Genomic DNA, 16,835 nt, shown 5'->3' on the forward strand with positions numbered 1-16,835 from the left:
CATAAAAATAGAACAAAGAATCCTAATATTTATATGGAACAACAAAAGACCCCGAATAGCTAAAGGAATCCTGAGAAAAAAGAACAAAGCTGGAGGTATCACACGCCCTGATTTCAAAATATACTACAAAGCTATAGTAACCAAAACAGCATGGTACTGGCACAAAAACAGACACAGATCAATGGAATAGAATCGAAAGCCCAGAAATAAACCCATACATCTATGGACAGCTAATCTTCAACAAAGGAGCCAAGAGCATACATTGGAGAAAGGAAAGTCTCTTCAACAAACGGTGTTGGGAAAACTGGACAGCCACATGCAAAAAAATGAAGGTAGACCATTATCTTACACCATACACAAAAATTAACTCAAAATAGATTGAAGACTTGAATGTAAGACCTGAAACTATGAAACTTTTAGAAGAAAACATAGACAGTACACTCCACGACATCGGTCTTAGCAACATATTTTCAAGCACCATGTCTGACCGGGCAAGAGAAACAATAGAAAAAATAAACAAATGAGACTACATCAAACTAAAAATCTTCAGCACAGCAAAGGAAACCAGCAACAAAACAAAAAGATAGCCTAACAATAGGGAGAAGATATTTGCAAGCCATACATCTGATAAGGGGTTAATCTCCAAAATATATAAAGAACTCAAGCCTCTCAACGACAAAAAAACTAACAACTCAACTGAAAAATGGGCAAAAGACCTGAACAGACATTTCTCCAAAGAAGATATACAGATGGCCAACAGGCACATGAAAACATGTTCAACCTCATTAACTATCAGGGAAATGCAAATCAAAACTACAAAATGAGATATCACCTCATGCCCGTCAGAATGGCTATAATTAAGATGACAGGAACTAACAAGCGTTGGAGAGGATGTGGAGAGAAGGGAACTCTCATACACTGCTGGTGGGAGTGCAAACTGGTGCAACCACTATGGAAAACAGTATGGAGATTCCTTAAAACATTAAGAATAGAACTACCATATGATCCAGCTATTCCACTGCTGGTATCTATCCAAAGAGTGTGAAAACACCAATGTGTAAAGATACGTGAACCTCGATGTTCACTACAGCGTTATTCACAATAGCCAAAACTTGGAAGCAACCTAAGTGCCCATCAAGGGACGAATGGGTAAAGAAGATTTGGTATATAGACACAATGGAATACTACTCAGCCATAAGAAACGATGAAATCCAGCCATTTGTGACAACATGGGTGGACATTGAGGGTGTTATGCAGAGTGAAATAAGTCAGAGGGAGAAGGTTAAATACCGTATGAACTCACTCACTAAGTAGTAGATAATAACAACAACAAACAAACACATAGAGACAGAGATTGGATTGGTGGTTACCAGAGGGGAAGGGGGGGAGGGAGGAGGGCAAAAGGGATAATTCAGCACATGTGTGTGGTGATGGGTTGTAATTAGTATTTGGGTGGTGACCATGAGAACAGATGTAATCCATGCAGAAATAGAAGTACAATGACGTACCTCTGAAATTTATACAATGTTATAAACCAATCTTACTGCAATAAACAAACAAAAAAATAATAAAATAAAATAAAATGTTAAAAATAAAAAATAAAAAAAAAAGAAAGCATATACCACCGGTCCTCTTCAGCACCTTAGATGTTAACTGATACCATGTCTCAGTTTGTACCTTATTCCTTCTCTTTCTTTCTTCCTTCTCAGAGGCTATTGGCAGGAACCATTGTTATGTCATATCCTCATACCATTTCGAGTAAAACTCTGAACTTTAGTTGCTCTGGTTTGCTATTTATTAAGTAAACCCCAACTTAGAGACCTCCAGAAAAAACAACCCATTTCTCTAGGAACAAGCCTCGCCCCTTACAAATCAAATGTTCTTGCTTTCAGATCATTGACTTGTTATGAACTTAAGTTAAATCTATTTTGAAACCCAGCCAAGATGTGTCAGCAATGATTTTTAAATTCTGGATAATATCTGATCTTCCCTTCCCCGATGCAATGAGCCTTGGGCTCTTGGACTAATTTTAATAGTGGAAGAGTTTCAGGGGGAAGAAATGTTTGAAAATGAGAAAGGAAAATAATTAGGTGATGTTTCAAAATAATATACTGCTACATAAACCTGTGCCCTATGATACAGGGATAGAAAATGGTATATAATATTACTTTATATAAAGGAATCTTGAGGCCTCTGTATTAGTTATCTATTGGTATGTAACAAATCAGCCCCAAACTTACAGGCTAAAAAAAATTAACATGTGTTATTTTTTATGGTTCCTGTGGGCCAGGAATTTGGGAGTAGCGTGAGTGGGCAGTTCTGGCTCAGTGGTGTCTCATGAGGTAGCATTCATCTGTCAGCTGAGAGTGAAGTTAATCTAAATGCTTGACTGAAGCCAGAGGATTCACTTCTAAGGTGGTTCCGTTACATGACTTGGAAGTTGTTGCTAACTGTTGGTAGGAAGTCTCAGTTTCTCTCCATGTGGGTGTTTCCGCAGTGCTGCTTGAATGTCTCTAAGATATGATAGCTGTGTTCCCCTGGAGCAATCCAAGAGGCGAACGCTGAAGCTGCAATGTGTTTTATGACTTAGACTTGGAAGTCACACACAGTTACTTTCCCAGTATTCTGTTGGTCACACAGGTCAGCTTTGGTTCAGTGTGGGAAGGGACTACACAAGGATGTGAATATCAGGAGGTGAGAACTATTGGGGTTCACGGTCTGCTCTCTGATGCCCAGTGGTTGATGTTTCTCCTCAATACAAAATATGCTCACCCCCACCAAAGAACCACAAATGTTTCTTCTTATTACAGTATCAGCTTGAGGACCAGGATTTCATTATCTAAATCAGGTCCAGGTGCAGAAGACGCTCCTTGTATAGAGTTCCTCAAGTAAAGCTCCTCCAATTCCTATCAATCTGAAGACCTGTGAACTAAAGAAACAAGTTATCTGTCCTCCACTCCACCCAACATACAATGGCGAGACGGGAATAAGATAACTGCTTTCCTTTCAAAAAGGGGGAAAATGGGAGGTGCATAGGAATCACTAGTTTATAACAATTCTGTAATCCAGCAGGGCACATGCTGGCCTTTCCATGATAAGATTTCATTCCTCCTGGTTCCTGGGATTGATTCTCCATGGCTCTGGAGTTTACTCTCTTTGTTCTGTTCTCTGAGTCACCCTTCTTTCCTATCTGCCATAAAAAGTAATTTGTGTTTCCAAGTAGTAGTTTTCTCAGCCTGCTTTAGATTTTAGGGTCTAGAGGCCTCTTTCTATCTTGTATTGTCCCTCTCCATTTTAGGCCAATCTGGTGCTATTTACGCTAATACGGCCCTCTTAAAAACTTTGTGAGTCTTTTATGAACATGATAAAAGTTTGTCTCACTCCAGAGACAAATGTGACATTCACAAAACTGTTCAGGGTAACCTCTGCTCTGCTGTGGGCTTCTGCTGAGACTGCTAAGTGACAACACCTTAGAAGCCCAATTATTTAAATGAGAGGATCTGTGAGGCACACCGTTAAAATCCCTAGAGAACCTTTTTATGACTTAACGGTTCTCTGAGGCACTGCCTTACACCTTCCTGAGGTCTCAACAAAGAATTTTACAGTCACACTCTTACTTTCATCTTTATACCATGTTTCCTAATCAGGCCTTGGATTTGGTCTACTTAGAGGCAACTTCTTAATTTCGGCATTATTTGCAGTCTGGAGAGGCCACAAGTTCTGGCTTTTTAACAGCCCTTTTCCTTTCTCTCTCTTATTGCATTTGACTACAAGCAGGAGAAGCAGCCAGGTGGCATATCAACACTGCCCGGAAATCTCCTTGGCTCTCTCATCTAGTCCATTAGGTTCGATTTTTACATTTCCACCTTATCACAGTCAACAATATTGTTAAACTCTTTACCACAACATAATCAAGATCCCTCTTCTTTTTCCAGTAGCATTTTTCTTCTTCTTCTTTTTGCTTTTGGCCTCATAAACAATCCTGCAGAAGACTACAAGGTTCTTGTAAGACTTCTGCTCAGAATCTGTCCAAGACCCTTTAGATTTTCACAAACAGGCTTCTCAAAGTTCCTCCAGTTTTTGCTCATCATGAAATCCCTAGCCATTTCTACATTTTTAGGTTTTTATCATGGCAGCACCTTGCTTCCAGATACCAAAATGCATATTAATCATCTATTGCTATGTAACAAATTACCCAAGAACTTAGTGGGTTAAAATAAAATAATCATTTATTATTTCTCACAGATTCTGTGGGTTAGGTATTCAGACAGTGCACAGAGGGGATTGTTTTTCTCTGCTCCATGATGTCTAGGGTCTCAGCTAGAAGACTCAAAGGTTGGAAGTTAAAAGCATCTGAAGACTTTTGCATGTCTAGTGGTTGATGCTGATATTGGCTGGAGATCTAGCTTGGGCTGCTGGATGTAATAGGCACATGTGGTGCCTCCACATGGTCTGTATTTCTTACAACATGGTGGTTGGATTCCAAAATGCAAGCATCTGGAGAGCCAGATGGCATTGGCTTGGAAGTCACATAGCATCACTTCTGCTGTATTAACGTTGATCTGGTCAGTCACACACTCCCATGCAGATTTGATGGGAGAAAACATAGATATCACTTTTTGGTGGGAGGAGTGTCAACCACATTGTAAAAAGAACATGTGGATGAGCTAACATATTGGTGTTTCTCTGCCACACAATCTGCCACACACACCAAAGCTTCAAGTCATGTCAAGAATGGAAACACTTTAAGGCACATCAAGCCATGTATAATATACTTCCAGTTTACTCACAATATTATATATGTATTTGTTATACATATGGTTTAATTATTTAAGCCTTAATTATTTTAAAGGTGACATGTCAAATTCTACTAATTTTACTGAAAAACTTAAATCATGAATACAGTATTGACAAATAACTGAATGTAATTTGATAAAAATATAAATATTTTTTACCATTATAATCAATGACAAACACTTAATTTAATAGAATTCCAAAATATAGGAGCAAATGTTAAAGACTTGCATTCAAAGTATTGAATCTTTGAGAATTTCACCAAATATTCAGAATAATACAAATTCTTTTATCTTTCCTTTAGAACATTATATAAAATTATACTAAAGTTGAATTTTTATTTTATACTTATATTTGTGCAGTATATAGTTAAAAAGAGAGGGCAGAATGGAATATAGCTCCATGTTGACAGACATTTGCACGAAAAGGGAAATCTCAGCAGTTTTTGCATATTTGTTTCAAGATTGTTAACGTGTGGACATGTAGAGTATCTGTAAGTCTCTGCATGGGAAAGACTGCATCACACACATACAACTTGGTGGGAAATAGATGCTTTCTGCATTTTTGACTTTTATTGGTTATTTGGACCTATAGTTGATCTACGATATAGACTCTTCTAATCCAAAGTGTGGTCTGTGGACCAGCAGCAATAGCATCATTGGAACTTGTTAGAAATGAAGGCTATCAGGTCCCACTGGAACCACTGACCCATAATCTGTATTTTCATAAGTTATCATGATGATTTGTAAATACATTGAGAAGCAGTGAGACAGACAATATTTTTTAACGTGACTATGTTTAAATTCCTAGATAAGTATGCAAATGAATTTATGATTGACTTTTACTATAATTCGATGAGGTAGTTTTCCCGTGTGTTTTAAGCATTATTGACTTTCGATTTGCAATTTGGCCACATGAAACAAAAGTTTTCTAACTCTACAGTATTTTTTGACCAAATCATTTTTTCATTTCCTTTTTACCTATCATCTAGACAGGACATTGACCAGGTTGGCAAACAAATAATTAACATTAGAGATGTTGCCTCCTCCACTTCCATAATGAACCATTCACTCTGAACATTCATTCTACTAGCTGCAAACATTTTTATCAAAGGTGATAATTTGTAATAATGCTTTTTATTTTATTTTTTCAAGTTTTTAATATGAAAATTTCAAACATACAGAAAAGTTTAAAGAATGCTACTATAGCATACTGATTTTACTGAAACTGATTTTAGAGAGTTACAGACAGACTTTTATGCAGTCCCCATTGCCTCTTGCTCTAGCCAACCACTAGTTCTAATTAAGACTTCTAGACTGACGGCCTAGATTCAACACTGATGGCCTAGATTCGACAGTTAAAATTTTTGCTCTGTTTTCTTTAACTTTCTGTATGTAAGACTTTTTGTTTTTCTTGCTGAATTATTTAAAAATAATTTAAAAGCATGATAAAACTTTACCCATCAATATTTCCTCATGCCAATTCTAAGAATAAAGATGTTTTCTCTCCTGATCATGATCCTTATCACACCTGATAAAATTAGCCGTTATTGCCTAATATCATCTAATATCCAGTCCATAGTTAAATCGTACCAAGTATTTTTTATAGTTTTTTAAAATCCAGGAGCAAAAGTCACTTTTGTTTGTTTCATTTTGTTTGGAGAAGGAGAGGGCATAAAATCAAAAGTTTACTTTTTAAACCTTTTCTTTGAAAAATAGTTAGTTTCAACCTTTGGCCTCCCAGTTTGGCTGGGTAGAAGTTTTGTAAAGAAGAAATTTAGAGGCAAAGGTTTTGGAAATGATTCAGGTAGGGAAGACAAATGTGGATCAAATATTTACAGACTAAGAAAATGGAGCGTAACAAAACATTTGAATGTGAACAAACATTTTTAACAAGATTCATCAGCTTTTTCTTAAAAATAAATATTTGTATGGTGTCTCTGCACACAGGAGCTCCTGGCTCTCAAATATGAAGAGGGAAAAACGAGGTGGTTACTTTTCACTATCTGCTCTTCATTGCTTTTTGTGTTGTATATGCAGACAGAGCCACAGCAATGATTACCCTAAGTGAGAATCTTCACTCTGTGCATAATTTCTTAAAGGTTAGAAGTCCTAGCGAAAGTGGACACAGCATCATCTTAAAGGAGGCAGTGTATTAGACAGAGCAGCAATTTTGAAGAGCACATACTTTAGGTTCATAGAAGGCTACTTTTATAGGCTTTTCTCTTAAAGTGACTTTAAATCCTGCTTCCTCTAGCTTCAGAGCTTGGGAGCTCATGAGGTAAGGAAGAAGGTGGTGTGGATTTGGGAGAAAAGGTGAGGATTTTATGGGATACTGATTTTATGGCTGAAAAGTGGGGAAAATAGTGGGGCTGACGTTTATTCTGACTGTTCTCAAGACACTGGTTAACTAATCAGACTGAAACCTTTGAAAAGTTGACTTAAAAATTAGTAATCAAAATACAGCTTGATAAAATAATATGGTTTTATCTTTAAGACGTTGACACAAACACAGTGTTCTAGATTTTTCTTTTTTTTTGACTGAATACTTTGGCATCATGTGAACACAAATATGTAGGAATGTTTGATAGAAATTGCAGACTTTCTCCTAAAAGGAGACAAGGAGTAACACAGTGAGAAAGACTTAGACTCTGGATTTAGACAGAACATAGAATCTTGGCTCTGTTAGTGGCTATGAATCTGGGAAGTTATTGAACTTCCCTAAGCCTCACTTATTAAATGGGGATAATAATACTTACTTCCCAGCGTTGTTAGAATACATGGAAAAATACTGAATAAACCTCTGGCAAAGGCAGGTACTCATGAGTGCGCATCTGCCTCCCTTTCATTATACTCATTGATTTTGACAATTTAACGTGTCTGATACTGGGGCCACCAAATTGGACCCAGAGGGATAATCTAAAACATTAGGTCTTCAAAATCAGATAATTCCTGCCATTGTGAGAAAACTGGTAATTTGGTCTATGGTCCAATATGCCAGTTAGATGGTGAGGAATAGTTTCTTCAGTTTTTAATTGTTCTCTGTTAAACCCTAATTCTGTAAGATGCTCGGTCACAGAAAACTCAACGAGCAAATGATGTTGGAACATGTCTAGATTTTATTTCCTTTCTGGAGTATCTCAGTTTGACATATTACACTAAATGACATATTTCCTAATAAATAACCTCTTTAAAACTCCAAATCTGTCCCCTTTCTCTGTCTGCTTTACGTAGCAATAGGCTAATCTACACCATCTCTCACCTGAACACTGAGAGTAGCGCCTTCTTTGTCTTCAGGCCTCCTCTTCTGTCCCACACAGCAGCCTGGGTCATTTTTTTCAAACTTAAATCAAATTCTATCACTCCCTTGTTAAAAAACCAGCAATGCTTTCCATCACTCTTAGAATAAAATCTAAATGCCTTTTTCTGGCTTACAAAATCCTATGTGATCTTTCCTCAACAACACTCCTAGGAGCATCCCATCTTCCCACTCATCCACTATTCTTCCAACAACTCTCCAGTCCCACTGTGTACTTCTTAACAGTGCTACATTTGCTCCTACCTCAGGGCCTTTGCACTAACTCTTTTCCTTCTACCTGAATTGATTCCTCCCTAGTTTTCACATGGCTGGCTCCTTCTTACACTTTAGATTTGACCCTCCTTCAGAGAGGCTTTCCTTGACTACCCTGTTTGAAATAGTCACCTGGTCACTCTATTTTAATTCTTTGCATAGTATTAACCTCTAATATTCTTCTCATTTATATCTACCTACCTACTTATCTTTCCATCTCCATTTCTTATTTCTTTCACTAACATGTGTGATAGAATAGAGCAGGGACCTTGCCTTGCTTTTCCACTAGTTTCTCCTTCACCTAGATTAGTGTTGGCACAAGTTGCAGCTTAATAGATACAGTTGAATGAATCAACTGGCAGACCCCCTCCCCTCCTTCTGTCTTTATTCTTGGATAGGAGAGAAATCATCTGATACAAAGAGGAGAGGCTAGGAAAGGTGGAATGGGGAAGAAAGACAAAGATGCCGTGGCCATATTTTATTTAAGAAAGTTTCTGTTGTTTAGAATTTAACTTGAAGACAATTTTATGCTATCCAAAATAAAAAATCCTTGAAAGGAAGTTTTATTTTAATAAACAAGTGTCTTACCATCAGCGGCAATATCTTACAACTGTTACACTGATGAACATGGACTTTCTAAATGACTGCAGATGTGTGGTGTTGTTTGAGTGTAATTTGATAAATGATCATTGTGCTCTCTGAGATTTACATGATATATTTTCTTTTTCTTTTTTTCCACCATGTGCTATCACATAGCATGTAAGAAGTGTTATAGATTGTAAATACCTAAGAATGAAACAGCCTGTATTCTAATGACAATCTTCCACACCTGTGTTATACGCCCTACATTGCAAAATGTTTTCACATTTATTACTCCATTGGATCTTCTAAAATATTTTATTTATAAAATGTGTTTATTTCCCATATTTCCAATATTCATTAGTGGCAATTCCTCTGTTATTATCAAAGAAGTAAAAAGATTTCCAGAAATATTGTGTATGTGTTTCTTCTAAATTCAACATTAATTTTTTTTGCCCATTCATTGAATTAACTCTTGGGTTTTCTAAAGTTTTGCCATTTTGATCTTTCTTTTGCCAATGCTTTTTGATATGTCTACAGGAATTTTCCATGTCTGCTAGAGAGATCTTTAGGTCCTAATCAATGTTTCTTGTTTCAAAGAATTCTCCCTCCTTTTTTAAAATAAATCCCCATGAAAACCTTTTCTTCAGCTTTTGCACTCTTCTGTCTGATGTTTGGAACTTCTACCTTCAAAGCCTCTTGTGGTGGCAGAGATCAGGCGTGGTCTCTGACCTATTTTAAAAGATTTCTTGCAAGATTTTAAGTATTTTTGTATTGCTCGTCCTATAATTCTATCAAGTTTTACTTTATAAATATCCATCTTTTTGTATATATCTTGACAGAATGTAATCCTGGCTTTCAGTTTTTGGTCTTTTTTATTTAGTTTGTCTTTTCTCCAACAGATTTTTTCAGGTATTGTTATTTCTTGTAATGAAATATTTTGTCTTATTGGAAAACTCTCTCCTCATCTAATTTTTAACAGAGCAGGAAGAATTTGATTTCTGACACATTTCTCTCTCTGTCCCTTTACCTCTCCACCCTATTGTTGTCTTCCTCCTTTGAAAAATTTGGTCTTAAGAACATTATACTGTGTCTTAGTTCAGTCTGCTATAACAAAATATTGTAGACTAGGTGGCTTATAAACAACAGAAATCCATTTCTCATAGCTCTGGAGGCTGAGGAGCTCAAGATCAAGGCACTGGCAGATTCAGTGTTTGGTGAAAGCCCACTTCCTAGTTCATAGATGGCCATCTTCTCACTGTGTCCTCACGTGGTGGAGGCGACAAGAGAGCTCCCTGGGGTCTTTTTTATAAGGGCACTAATCCCGTTCATGAGGGCTCTGCCCTCATCACCTAATCACCCCCCAAAGGCCCCACCTCCTACTACCATCACATTGGGGATTAGGTTTCAACATATGAATTTCGTGGGGACAAAACATTCAGGCTATAGCACAGTGTAAGGCAGTTTTTAATTGCTACAAGGTAACCCTTCTCTGTAATGAATGTGAAGTAGGTATGGATTGCTTCTTAGTAAGTTTGTCCTTGGTTAAATCCATGGAATGGGCCATTAGTATCTACCTATTCAACTTATGTCTGCCATGCAGAGATAACAGGCAAGAAATCGCTGAATCAGTCTTAACCTTTTTCCCAATAGTCTTTTTCACTATTTGCTGAGCTAAATTTACTGTCTCACCTTTCACGACATTTTTTCTGGGAAGCCTTTCCTGACACTTTAGGCGTGGATTAGCTGCTCTCCCTATCTGCTTCCACAGCACCCACACTAACCCGTCACAGCCCTGAGCACATACCACCTGCTTTCTTTCTCTTTTCCTACATGTGTTGGTAGGCACCAAGAATGTAGGGAATATGTCTTGTTTTTGCTGATATATTCTCAGCCTTAACAAAATACTTGCACATACTTGGTACTTAATAAATATTATTAGATTTAAGTTCTTTGGTTATTTATGCCTCCATAGGCTATTTTTTCCCTAAGCCCTCTTTCAGTCTTGCCATGCTTTCCTGAAAGAGTCTTATATTCATGCTCAATAGCCTTCAATAGCTCAATAGCCTTCAGTTTTTAGTATCTTCTTTCTCTTCGTTTATAAAATGTTGTTGATTTTTTATCTTTCTCAGGACAATTGATTGTTAAAGCTGTAAGGTGCTTAGAGGAAAAATTCACATACCAATTCCCCTTCTCCATTTTAAAGATGAAGACACAGGCCTAGAGATGTCTGTGTGAGTGTTAATTAGTCAATTGACTTCTTTAACACTGGAAAGTAGCTCCTGTTCTCATCGCCCCACACTGGTGTAGGTCATTCAGAACAAGAGCCAACGGCTTGCTCAGGGAATTTTCATAAGTCACAAAAAATATTAGAGTGAAATTATCAGAAGAAGGACTGTTTCTCTTCCTCAACAATCTGGTAATTCTACTTATCTTTTGCTGTGATATGTTCCTCTAGATGACTAACTTTTTGTTTTTTTTGTGTGTGTGTGTGAGGAAGATCAGCCCTGAGCTAACATCCACGCCAATCCTCCTCTTCTTGCTGAGGAAGACTGGCCCTGAGCTAACATCCATTGCCAATCCTCTTTCTTTTTTTTTCCCTTTTTCTCCCCAAAGCCCCAGTAGATCGTTGTACGTCATAGCTGCACATCCTTCTAGTTGCTGTATGTGGGACGCGGCCTCAGCATGACCGGACAAGCAGTGTGTCGGTGCGCGTCCGGATCTGAACCCGGGCTGCCAGTAGCAGAGCCCGGCACTTAACCGCTAAGCCATGGGCCGGCCCCCAAATGACTAACTTTTTGTAATTCCTGCCTTGACCTTGGTCTGCTGCATTCCCTTTTCTTCCCCCTGCAATAGAGGCAGAAGTTTCCCTTGTGGGTGGAGAATCATCCTAGATGTTGAATAAGACTCACTAGTTGGATGATGGACTCCCACAGAGATTATCCAAGGTGGTGCAATACTTTAAAAGCAAATGAGGGCCGCCCCGTGGCTTAGCGGTTAAGTGCACATGCTCCGCTACTGGCGGCCCGGGGTTCAGATCCTGGGCGCGCACCACCGCCCAGCTTCTCCCGCCATGCTGAGGCCGCGTCCCACATACAGCAACTAGAGGGATGTGCAACTACAGCATACAGCTATCTACTGGGGTTTTGGGGGAAAAAAGGAGGAAGATTGGCGATAGATGTTAGATCACAGCCAGTCTTCCTCAGCAAAAAAAAGAGGAGGATTAGCATGGATGTTTGCTCGGGAATGATCTTCCTCACAAAAACAAAAAAACAAAAACAAAAAGCAAATGAGATCATTGATAATGTAAGCAGTGATTGTTGCAGATCAAAGCTCTAACATATCTTCGGCCTCCCCCCTCACTTTCACCACTGACTCAGTACCTGTTGATCCTATGCTTGCAACTGTTTTGCATTTGACCGGAAGGTCAGCTTTCTTTTTGCTGTAATTCCCTCCTGTATATGCTGGACGGCCCCTTGCTTGCTCTGTTTTAACCACGTCAACATCTTTCCATTTTATTTCTGATTTGCATAAATTTGTTACAATCTCCTGACTGCTACTACCCCCTTCCTATTCTCTTCATTGTCAAAAGTTTATCCTTTATTATCACTTTATAGGACTCTCTAGTGGAAGGGGACAGTTGTGTTCAGCTCAGTTGCCACCTGGAGCCATTACCCCTGTTTTTTAATTTTAAATAAAAATGAATTAGCTGCCATCTAGATTCTGAAACATTTACCTATTATTCATTATGGTTATATTGAGGGAAAAGAAAATAGTGAATCAGAGTTCTGTATCATATGCCCCTATCTGCCATAAAATTAGGTGATCCCCATTTCTAAGTCTAAGACTTGTATGTCTTTAAGTATAAAATAATATGCATGATTGTCAAAAATATAAGTGAATCACTAAACACTTCTTTATTTCTTCTTTTGACTGTAGTCTAATTTATTAAAATATTACAAAACAAAATCTCCATGAAAACATGCAAAATGTCAGATGTGTAATATCTTAACGTTGTGTGAGATCCAGATGTGTCTAAGACGTGGAGAGCTAATTGGAGGTAATATTTATCTCCAGTTATAGGAGCGAATTATTGGGCAAAACTTGGAAAGTTCTGTTCAGATAAGCATCCAAGTGCTTGGCGGCTGATCCCAAACCTTATCTGAACTATCTGAACCTCTCAAGTCTTGAAAACTGGGCTGGACATCTTATGAGAACAACCTCATCTGGGGTATTTGGGTACGTTTGATTCCAGCTGGAACCCAAAACTGCAGAGAGAGGCAAAAATGAAGAGTAATTGAGGGGAAACACTGAACTTCCACGAACTTCAGAAAGAGGCTTTGGTTAAATTTGGAGCAAAGGTTGGGGATTATGAGCAGCTTCTATTTTATCTGGCTGCATTTATCCATCCTTTAAAAATCCTATTTTAATCTTCCAAATGAAAAGTCATTAATATTGCTTTGTTTTTGGTTGGGCAATATAATGAAACATTCTTTAAAACAGTGAAACTCTGCTGGTTTTACATGTCAGAAGTAAGAATGTGACAGCAGATGATTGCTCCAGAATGGCAAAGTGCATATTACTATCATTAACACATACCTGGGTTGGTTTGGGGCATCGCACCAAATGGAGCCTTAAATCAAGTTGTAGGAACACCATAAAATAGGGTTCACTGTAAGCATAGAAAGTAAACAAGAATAAAATATTCCCTGTTGTGTTGTTCTTCATCAGCTCTGGGAGGAGTACGCATTTTCAAAACACTTTTTGTTGTTTTTTTCTTCCATTTTTACAGTTTTATTTCACTTTAAATACACCAATTACAATCGAGGGATTTTGAATATACTGTATAAATAGGTAGATGTAGAATACTAATATTTGTTAATTGCCTACTTGTGCTAACTATATGTACATAATCGCATAACAACTGTAAGAGGTAAGTATTATTAGCCTAATTTTATAGAGACAGAGGTTCAGAGAGGGCTGTTTATTCGCTTAAGCTTGCAGCTAGTGTGACAGTTAATTGTATGTATGAACTTGTCTGGGCCACGGTGCCCAAATATTTGGTCAAACGTTATTCTGGATGTTTTTGTGAGGGTGTTTTTGGAGGAGATTTACATTTAAATTGGTGGACTTCGAGTAAAGCAGATTGTCCTCCATAATGTAGGTGCCTCACTCCAATAGTTGAAGGCCTGAATAGAACAAAAACTGACCCTCCCGAAGCGTGAGGGAACTCTGCTAATAGACTGCCTTTGGACTTCATCTGCAACATCGGCTCTTCCTGGTTCTCCAGCAGATTGCCTTTGGACTCTGATTGTAACTCTGTCCTGAGTCTGTAGCCTGCAGGCTTCCCCCATCAGATTTTGGACTCACCAAGCCTCCACAATCGCATGAGCCAACTCCTTAACATAAATCTCTTTCTATGTACATACCCACATCCTATTGGTTCTGTTTCTCTGGAGAATCCTGACTCATACAGCTAGTAAGTGGGGAAGCCAAGGTTCAGACCTAGTTCTGTTGACCTTTAGAGTGTTACACCAAATCTCATTGTATATAAACACTTCTTTTTCTGCTTACTGAGTTTCTAATTCAACTTGTTATGATATGTTCACATTTACATCCATACACGCACATACACACCTGTATACATGTCAATATATAGCTATTGAGTGTCTATGTGGTCATATATACATATATGAGTTACAAAGTTTTGGCTTTTGCTATGGAACTCCTTAATCAAAGAGAATGATGAATCTTGTCCTCAACATGTAACCTTGTATAGATAGACTCACTTCACTATATTTACTACTGCATAATAGTAATATTTTCCCCCTATGTTATTATTATTGGCTAAATTTATCCCTAAAATCTGCCTAAATCCCAATAATTGATGAAAATTTCCTGTTTCCCCAAGTTTTAGCTTTACAAAAGATATTTTTTCTAATTTTTACTGTTACAACAATCATAATTCTATCCAATTATTCAGTTCTCATTTACTCCTATGAGTATGAAATGGAAACATCTAAAACAAAGAAGTTATAGAAAATTAAGATATATAACAATAGTGAAATACTATGAGAAACCCTGAAATACTCTTTTCAAAGGCCCTCTAAAAATTGCCTAAATAAGGAGAATTTCTAGAAACATTACCTATAGCTAAAAATCTATCTTGTTAGCTAGGTATGTCACTGTTTATTTGCTAATCTCTGTCCATCTTTGGAATATCACGGCCCTCATTGTTACATCAGTTCCAGCTTAGATTTATACTTGGCAATACAGTTTGGGTGAGACGGTGGTCAGAATTAGGGTGTATGAACATAGCTAAAGAGTTAGGTGTGTGTGGAGTGGAGGGGAGTGGTAGTGAATATTTAATATTTGTTCCTCATCTTTTATACGCCAGCCATTGTCTTATTTATCTGATGTTCATCACCTTAGTTACCTAATTACAGTATTGTGAGACAGAAATAACCATCCACATTTTACAGATGAGAAAATTGCAGTTCAGAGAGGTTTGTCCAATGTTAAACATCTAGCACGTAGCATAGAAGAATACAAACCTGTGTTGGTCTAACTCTAAAATTCAGTTTTCCAATTATACCATGGTAAGGATATGGATGCCATGGAAGAATATGCCACAAAAAAACCCTTCTCGCTCATACTCTCTAAAATGGTCTTTAAAATAAACTGAATCTACCACCTTCAAAGATGTCCTTTCCATTTGAGCCATAGTAGTCGTTCTAATCCTCAGCCTTGTTTATTTCTTTCGCATCTAGACATGGAGAGGAGCGACCTTTGCATGAAAATGGTGCGCTCCACCCTACGAAATCCTTCCACTAGCCCTTTCCTCTCGTGAATCTTCTCTCTGTCTGGTTGCTAGATCCTTCCCACAGACATTTAACACGCTCAGATTTCTCCATCTGTTTAAAATAATTCTCCTTTAACACCACTTTCCCCTCCAGCTACTTCCAATCTCTCTGTTCCTTTAGTTATCAAATTTCTGAAAAACATTGCCTTATCCATTTCCCCACATTCTCCATTGAAAGGTCCCCTGCTTAAAGTCATCAATAATCTTTATTGTCAACAAATCCAATAGAACTTTTTTTATTCCTTATCTTTTTTGAACTTTCAGCAGCAGTTGACATTGTCCATATAACCTCCTTCCTGAAAATTTTCCTGTGTGTGAGAAGCTTAAGTTCCTAATTTTCCTTCTACATCTGGGAACACCTTCCCAGCCACCCACTTCTTCTTTGTTCAAATACTAGGATTCTGCAAGGACCTCTCTAGATCCTTTTCTCATTTTCTACTGTCTTGTGAGATTATTTCATCTCTACTCTTGACTTCAATTAACATTTGTATGCTTAAAATGGGAGTAATACTCTTTAACTGTGACCACATAATATTCATAAAAATTGGCCATATGTTATTCAACCTTGGATAATTTTTTCCGATAACAAATAATACAAATAAAACTAGAAATTAAAATGAAGACCACATTCACTATCACTTAAAAGCCAATTGTATTACCTCTTTTAGGGAATAGAGTTCAAGTCTGTCTGTTAGAAATATCCCACTAATTATGTTATTAGGTTTTCTATACCCTTATTTAGTTTTTGTTCATTTGATCCGATATGGACTGAAAGAGGTGAATTAAAATTTACTTTTACTGATATGTTTTTATCTCTTTATCTTTGTGTTTACTGTGGTTTTTTCACTATGAATGTTAAGCCAGGTTATTTTGTGGTTATCTATTCATACCTGCTTTATATATTCATTGTGAATTGCATCATTTCTGTAATAAGATGTACTTTTTGCGTCTTATTTAATATCTTATGGCTTCAATTCAATCCTAAACTGATATTAAAATAGCTTCCTCTGTGTATTAGTTTTCTATTGCT

The sequence above is a fragment of the Ceratotherium simum genome, chromosome 19 (genome assembly GCF_057802395.1).
Source record: "Ceratotherium simum simum isolate JZ-2026a chromosome 19, ASM5780239v1, whole genome shotgun sequence".
Taxonomy (NCBI): domain Eukaryota; kingdom Metazoa; phylum Chordata; class Mammalia; order Perissodactyla; family Rhinocerotidae; genus Ceratotherium; species Ceratotherium simum.